Here is an 8,783-nt window from a genome sequence, read left to right as displayed (position 1 = left end):
CCCACTAATTATTGATATATATAATTTTTTTTTCAGAAAAAAATAGACAAAAAATATATTGATTCTAGAATGTTTATTTGTACCGGATGACAAGACAAAAAATAGACAAAAAATATAAAATTAATTTTTACAAAAAACAAACAAACAAAAAAAACAGACTTTTTTCAAAAATATTTTGTAAAAATGATTAAAACAAACAAACAAATTATTATTATTATTATTATTATTATTATTATTATTATTATTATTACCATCATTACTTGTTTGTTAAATATGAACCAGATTTTTTTTTATTCATGTATTACAACTTTGCATTGTACTGTATATTTAAAAACTAAAAGTCATTTCTTTTCATTGTACTGTATATTGTAAACAATGTCAATGCATTGTACTGTATATTGTAAACAATGTCAAGCCATTAGACAGATGCAGGTGTGTGTGTTGTGTGTAGAACTGATTGCATTAGTCAGAGTTGAGCTCACCAGCTCCCTGCGTTGCCGGTCTGGTGTTTCATTAGAGAGTGTGTGTGAGCTGGCAAAGTGAAAGAACCAGGAAAGATTTTCCAGCGGTCATCACACCTTACCCATAGCCCAGTGAAGGACACATGTGGTGGGTCACTGGGAGAGATATGGCCTTCTCGTCCTGGTGCTATTTAAACAGGCTAGTGAAAGGCGTGACCGTCTGCTTTTAGATTGAAATCACTTTACTTATGAATGTAATGATCATATTCCTCAAATAGGCCAAGAAACTATATATTTTTTTTCTCTCACAAAGGCATTTGAAATAAGATCTGTGGCTCCCTGAAACACAAGACCTGCCCAACAATGACAGATTTAGACATGTAATAATTCATATTTTTATCATTTAAGATGGACATGAGACAATGGTAAACCAATAAAAATAAGAAGTAAATCATAATAAGCTTTTTAAGTAAACAATGTATAATGAAAGCATGGTAAAATACGTGACCCTCATATTAGACAAAAAAAAGAAATAAAACCTTGTTAGTTTTAATAAAAATCAACCCCTGAGATAAAAAAAAAAGTTGAGGAAACACCCATTTATGTCCGGTCAGTCATGGAAGTTGTTTGATAAAGATTTGCAATGAAACCCGTGGAAACTGCAGTGTCACTGTGAATAACTGACGGAAACATGATTTCAAGCCATTTAATCATTTTGAATGTGGATTTAACCATTTGACCCCACAGTCCATGCGCTGTTTGCTTTCCCCTATTTTAAATGATCATCTGTGTAAAATATATTTAAACAAAACCCCAGATCCCAACAACTGTATATTTTCTTTCAGTATAACACATACCACGTCCATCCTGAACACAGGGTGAGCGGCACTCCGGGGAATTCTTAGAGGTCGACATTTTAATACTGGTAATTACATTCCAATCTTCCTGTGAATCCACCTGTAAAATCATATTAGCCGTGTGATTTCCCATGGTCCTGTGGGGGAGCGGCCCAGTGCGGAAGTCCAGTTCTGGATGTTTGATTATTTAATCAGTGAATGATCTTCGTTCTCACACATTTCTCAAGGTCATGGGAGTTTCCACAAAGACTTGTGTGTGGATCTTACAGGGCTCTGGTGATGATGATGAAGTGGTGGGGGTTGTTTTAGGGTGTCTGGTGCATTATGGTTCATGAATGGAGAGATGGATGGACAATATCGGAGGTTTTGAGGATTGGAGAGAATAGAGTTTAAGAAACGAAAAAAATAAAAACATCCTTTTAATTATTGTAGAAAACAAAAATGTTATATTTCTATGGGAAAGTCAGCTATGCAAGAACTCATATAAAGTTTGTTTGAAGATTTACTTTGAGGATTGAAGATTTATGACTGTATTACTCATTCACTCACACATCCTTTGGCATCATGCTGAAACTAACGCCGCCATGCTAGATGACTGCCAGCACATTTTCTCAGATGAAGGTGAAGTTGTGTCTTATTAGTTCACACACCCGGTCTAAATTTTGGTCTACAATGATGATATGGTAGAGCAGTGAGAACATTCAGGGCAGTTGTTTTCAGGGTTATGCTACTGTGCTGGTGTACCGTCACGGTCCTTTCAGCTGATACAAGATGAATTGAAACCTAATCTTTTCTTTTCACTTAATAATAAGTGACATCCTTTCACTTATAATCGGTCGAGGGGAAAGCTAAGACCTAGATTTTTACATTTTTGGAAAGAAATGTGAGGGCTTTTTTTTACCCACTTGAGCTTTAAGGGCTGTTGTCAGGATGTTGTGTTCTGAGTGGTAGTTAGCAAGCTATGCATTTGCTAGCATGTGGTTAGCATGCTAGGAGGTTGCTAGCATGTTCTGAGTGGCAGTCAGCATGCTGTGTGCCCCGATAACACATGTACAACGCAAAAATGTCTATTTGATGTACGAGTTTTCATCATTTACTCATCTGCAAGACGTTCGCTGTCAGATTTTAGTGTCTTTACAATGTTTATGAATTAGAATACATGTAAAACTGCTATTTTTTAAAGACATTTATCAGGTGTTTGTACACAACTGATGCTTTCCAGATGAAACATACTGCAAGCATCTCAGAAATGTACATATGCTATCTGGGTGGTTGCTAGTGTGTTTGAAATAGCTGTAAGCATCCTATGTGGTTGTTATATAGATATGTATACATAGATGCCTCATTTGCAATGTTATATGCTATATACCTTATGCGCCAGAGAAACAAGCATACAGCCATCTTTAGAATCTTGTCTTTGAACTTCTGTTTTTGTGGTAGCTATAGCATCATTGTTGAATAGTATGTAGTGTGCTGGTGAAGTGGATTTACTTATTGTAGAGTTAATCAAAGTTATCATAAGCATTGTAATGTTCGAAGAGGATGTCGTAACAAACGTCAGCAGACCGGGAAGATTTCAGAACGAGCGGTTCATTCATAAATTCATACGACCTTACCATCACGCTGTGAAAATACAAACATAAGACAGAAGAAAATGAGCACAGCACTGTTTATATGTAAGCCATATTGGTCAAGGTCAAAACAGATCAATGAGCACTTGAAAGCAGGTTGACTGTGTGTCCGCAACCATAGTTCATATGTATGGATATCTATATCTGCAATAGGCTTCAGCAGATGATTTTCATTTAGTTTGTCATCAATGTTAAAAAATTCTGCATGTGCTAAAAATAGATTAAACATCATATAAGTATTATTGATCATCAGAGTACCTTATAATGATCCGAGATATACACTTTCTCAACTGTGATGTTGTTCCATTTCTTTAAACATTAAAATCTTGGCAGTTGTTACATCCACAGGCTTCGCAATATTTTGGCATGTTGGAAAACGCATTGGTTTTTATTCTGAGTGATGACAGCATCTGAAATGTTGACCGTTCCAAGATGTTGGACGTGTTGATGTGAATGGAGCAGTCGAACGAGGTGTCTATGTATAGATCTATGGTTAGCATGCTGTGCAGTTGCACGTGGTTGTTACTAGCATGGCATTGTGTTTTGAGTGGTTGTTAGCATGCCATGGTTACTAGCATGTTCTGAGTGGTTATTAGCATAAAATGTGGTTGTTAGCATGTTCTGATTGATTGCTATGTGTTTACTTCCACTTCCTAGGTAATGACTTTCAAGAAACTAAACCTTAGTCTGTTCAGTCACAGATTTAGCTCCAACTGTAATACCTGACATCCTTCAAGGGCCCACATACCACCAGAATGTCATTATATCTTCAGCAAAAACAAGCCCAGTGAGATATAAAAGTATAACATGACTGTAGAGTGGAACGTAAACACTCTGGCCTCTCTCCATTTGCTTTAATACTTACTCAAGAAAACAATCTATCGCCATAATTGTTCAGTAACGCCTGTGACAAGGCCTTGTGGGAACAGGGTGAGGAATTTTCACACTGAATGGAGAGAGACCTCATCTGCCCCCTCTCCCCAAAATACAGTGAAAGCGTTTCCCTCAGAACGCAAGCATGAAATTAGTGCCGCCTCCTTCTCTGTGCCGTCTGTCCTCAAGATACACACAAACAAACACAAAAGGGTTAACCCTTAACATGTCTCATACGTTCAGATAGTTGTGGTTTAAATACAGAAACTAAATTTGACCTGATCGCCTTGATTGTTTTTAGTTTAGACTCTGTTATGTTTTGTTTTGTTTTTGAATATATCATCGTTTAGAAGAGTTATAGGACCATGATCCTAAACAAGCCATAGGTTTTGAGGTCTCGTTCATGTCTGCTACGTGTTAGCCTACATGCAACACTCTCAGAAAAATAGATACAAATGTTGTCAGTGGGGCGGTACCATTTCAAAAGGCACACTTTTGTACCTAGAGAGTCCATATTGGTACCTTAAAGGTACATATCAGTACCTAAAGTATACAAAAGTGTACCTTTTGAAAAGGTGCCACCCCAGTGACAACATTTGTATCTACTGTATTTTTTTCTGAGAGTGTAGGGGTATGCTTGACATAGCAAACATCAATATGGTCTACATCTATGATCTAATGGCCCGAAACACAACAGAGGAAATAACAGAAAAGGTCAAAGTTTTAAATGGGATGTTCTGGCTGCCTGCAGATGGCGCTCTAAAGCAGAGCAGTTCTTCTGTGTGACAGCATGTCAATCCTGAAACAGCAGTATGACAGCTTCAAGAGAAGTCATAGCAAGTGTAGCTTTGACAATATATATATATATATATACACACACACATGTTGTTTACTGTCTGTCACATCAAATCTGTCAATCAATGTGACCCCAGAGGAAAATATAATGTCCATTGAGATTTAGGCGCTGGAAAACCATTATGTTTTTAAGATGTTTGATGACACAAATCTGTTTTGGTGCTTTTTATGTTTCAGGTTAATTTAAATATGCTTATGAATATTGCACGGAACTAATGTTGTTTTCATTTCCATTTAATTCTCTTTTCAATGTTCAATTAAAATATCTATCGAAAAAGAGCGAAAAGGAGAAAGCATAAATTCGTTACAACAATTGTGATTTCATTTTAATATTCAAAATATATGTTTTTGTACAATATTTCAAGTAGGTACATTTTCATTTCATTTACAAAACCATTTGAAATATTTCTTTTGTTTTACCCTTTTTAAAATATTCAGACAAAACATGACACCTAAAATGCAAAAGGACAAACAATGCCAGGTTTTTCAAATCCAAGGCATTTGGGAAAACAAAACAGCAATAACAAAATTATCAATAAAGAATTAATAACTGTCAAATCACTTCTTAAAGCATACATTCTGGTGTAATATTATTGCGAATCCTTAAAACGGATGTGCTAAAATTAGACAAAGATGTAGATGCAACACTTACACAAATCATATTTCATGCGGACAAAGCAGTGAGAGTGCGTATGTGTTTTAAGACATAACTAGAGGACTTTTAAGATTCCCATATAGGCACTATTTCCTCCATCAATTATTAGAACTCTCAGTGACTAATTCTGTAATTGTAAAATCTATTCTTTTAGATTCTTTATTTGTTTTTAAAAAGGGTAAAGTCTGAATCCAACTGCAGTGTAAGACTGTTACTCATACAGATATATAAAAACACAGGATTTATCGAATGGTTCTAACAAATTAAACACAATGAAATGTATGTTTACAAGTCAGCAATATAAAATATATTCTAATATAATCTCATATTAATTGAAGAGCTAATAGACAGCTTTAATCTATTATAAATGCAGGGCATCCATTATGCAGAAACTGGATATTTCTCTGATTCATAATAAGTGTTACGCTCCCATGAGGAAGGTGAAAAATATTTTAAAAACATGAAAAGTCTTTCAGTGTGTGATTTGTTTCATAGGCTGTGAGTCCTCTGCTCTCCGTGCTTCATGTGTGTGTGGCTGTTCGAGGTGGTTTGGTGTTTAAGTCCGAGGTAATGGCTGGTTAAAGCCATCTGATGGGCTGAAAAAGCCATTTTGGTCCAGTTTTGAACATGGAGAGGATTCCTGACTGTCTGAGCGTCACAGTTCCTCTGAATCCACAAGGACTTTTTGGGACTGTCCGGCGCCGTCGCAGTTTCAGCCAAAGACCAGATCTTTGGTTTCTGAGGTGGACTCGCATTATTTGAGGGCTCTTGTGCTGCCGGACTCTTTTTGATTTGGTCCTCCTCTCCCTCATCTGAGTTTGTGTCTCTTCTGTCTTTCATAATATCGTTCATAAAACTCTTCTCAGCTCCCGCGTCATCATATTCCTCAGATGCATCAGAATCAGAAACTTTAGACACTGATTTTTCATCGTCCTGATAATCACAATCCTGCTTGTCTTCGAAATTTTCTGTGTCAATGTTCTCCAGGTCTATTTCCTCGTCCTCGTCCCTCTTGTCTCCGTCCTCGTTGTCACTCGCATACACATTTCCTTCCTCGTCGGTTCTCGTTTTGGGAACCCAAGTCATTTTATTCTCTTTTTTCAGTCTTCTGCGGGCGTTGGCGAACCATGTGGACACCTGAGTGAGGGTCATCTTGGTGATGATTGCCAGCATGATTTTTTCTCCTTTGGTGGGATAAGGGTTTTTGCGGTGTTCGCTGAGCCAGGCCTTCAGGGTGCTGGTGCTCTAGAAAACGGTGGCATTCTTGGGTCGGGACGGATCACCAAACTGATACTGGTGTCCGTATGGGTAGAAGGATGCGTGAGGAAACCCTGCATGCTGAATCCCAGGACTGTCTTTAAACTCGTACTGGGAGCCCTTAGACAGAAAACATAAAGAGTATATATGAGCACATGTGGTTCCGAGAGAAATACATGCTTATTTACTGCTAAATATGTTCAAATTCCTTGGTGAAAGATATGCATAACACAAGGAAAGATAAAAAGAAAACTATATTTAAGAAAAAAATAATTTTCCAATGTTTTATTATATCTTACACTGAAGAAAAACAAAACAAAACAACCCCCCCCCACCCCCCCCAAAAAAAAAAAAAAAAAAAAAAAAAAATATATATATATATATATATATATATATATATATATATATATATATATATACAGTTGTTACTTTATTTTTTAGTTTCCTTAATGGGACACTTTAATATAACGTTTGCTATTTAACTTAATGTAGTAAGGATTTTGACCAGTCTCAAGGGCTCTTGGATTGCTTTTGAAGATTAAATTTATAAATATATGTATGTATGTATTACTTGATAGAATTTTCAGGTAGAATAAAAATGCATTTAAATACCTTTTATTAATTTGCATAAATAAAAAATAAACGTCATGAATTTGTGGACCTTGACAAACGTTCTCAGATCTAAAAAGCCTTTTGGTTCTCAATCTAGGCTATATCTTTAGTTTTACTAAGTACAAAGTATTTTTCAGTATTAAGACTAAATATGTCATAAGATTTCCAGTTCAAAGACATCCTAATTTTCTGTGTGTGTGTGTTTTTTTATTTTATTTATTTTATTTTTAAAGCACCAGCAAATATGTGTGAAATAAATAACTAGAGAATCGAAAAAAATGCCCCAGCAAATATGTGTGAAATAAATAACTAGAGAATCGAAAAAGTTATTTTCGGTTCTTATACAAATAAAGTCACATTTTATTTTTAAGTAATGCAGTTAACAGGTCATTAGATATTAATAAAATGCGAACAATAGTTTTAAACTTTCAAAGATGCATGTAAATATAAATGATTATTATACTCTTCAGCGCAAGCATTTATCCTCCACGGACTCACCAGCTGATTGAGAATGGAGAGGTCGCTGGAGTAGGGCAGGAAAGCGCTGTATCCCTGCGTGCTGGCGAACGGAGCTCCGTACATGCTGGAGAGGACGCTGGAGAGAGAGCCCGACGCGTTGAGCTCCGCGCCGACGCGCGCACCGACCGCCGCGTGCCGCTCCGTGGAATACAGCGGTCTGATGTACTTATAGCCGAGCTGCGGGAGAGACATGCTGCTGCCAAAGGTCCGAGCGACGCAAAACAATCACAGATCTCGCCTTTGACACGGAGGACTGAGTGGAAACTCACGGAGAGTCTCGCTGAGAGTTAAAGCCGCTCTCCGGTCTGAGGTGCACTGAGGTCACATTCAGATTGAGTGTGATCGTTCACAACACTCGAGTGATTGACATTTCTAGTGTCTCACAGGCCCCTCCCATCTCTGAAAACTCTCTCTCTCTCTCTCTCTCTCTCTCTCTCTCTCTCTCTCTCACACACACACACACACACACACACACACAACTTCCACACATAATTTCCAAACATAAGCTCCAAAAAACAAACAATAATATCTAACTTTGACTAAATTAAACCCTCCAAAACAGAAACAAGACTATGTATGAGACGAAATTAAAGAAATAAACTTTTATGCGTAACATGTGCCAGGAATTACCAAATCACCATACAAATATTAATTACAATTTTAAAACAATTTGACTAAATTATTATGACGATAAAAGGGAGAAATATTGCGGCAATATGGGAATAGGGGATATTGGCAAAACATAGTAAAATAATAATAATAATATAAACTTAGCTTTCCTTATTCGTCATAATAAAAACAAATATTTCTGCAAACCGCGATGGATTATACAAGATTCGTGTTAACATTAAGACTAAATCAGGGAAACAAGAGATTCAATATTAAAATTCCAGGAACAGATTAAATAAATCCCGAAGAGACATATTGATACTTTATTGTCCTCAGAAAAACAGTATGTAGTGCTGAGATTACACCTCCATCGGTTTATTATGAACACACCATAAATCTTAATTCACAGAATCTAGTTCGCTTTATAAAAGAGGTTTTATCCGGCAAAGCAGAT

General features: G+C 36.6%; 1 pseudogene; it reads right to left on the bottom strand.

Annotated features, from left to right (window-relative positions):
• Positions 1–5,035: 5,035 nt before the first annotated feature.
• LOC109050909 lies at positions 5,036–8,082 on the bottom strand (annotated as a pseudogene).
• Between the last annotated feature and the right edge of the window lie 701 nt (positions 8,083–8,783).

Source organism: Cyprinus carpio, chromosome A25 (genome assembly GCF_018340385.1).
Source record: "Cyprinus carpio isolate SPL01 chromosome A25, ASM1834038v1, whole genome shotgun sequence".
Classification (NCBI taxonomy): Eukaryota; Metazoa; Chordata; class Actinopteri; order Cypriniformes; family Cyprinidae; genus Cyprinus; species Cyprinus carpio.
This window is presented reverse-complemented; position numbering and strand designations above follow the sequence as displayed.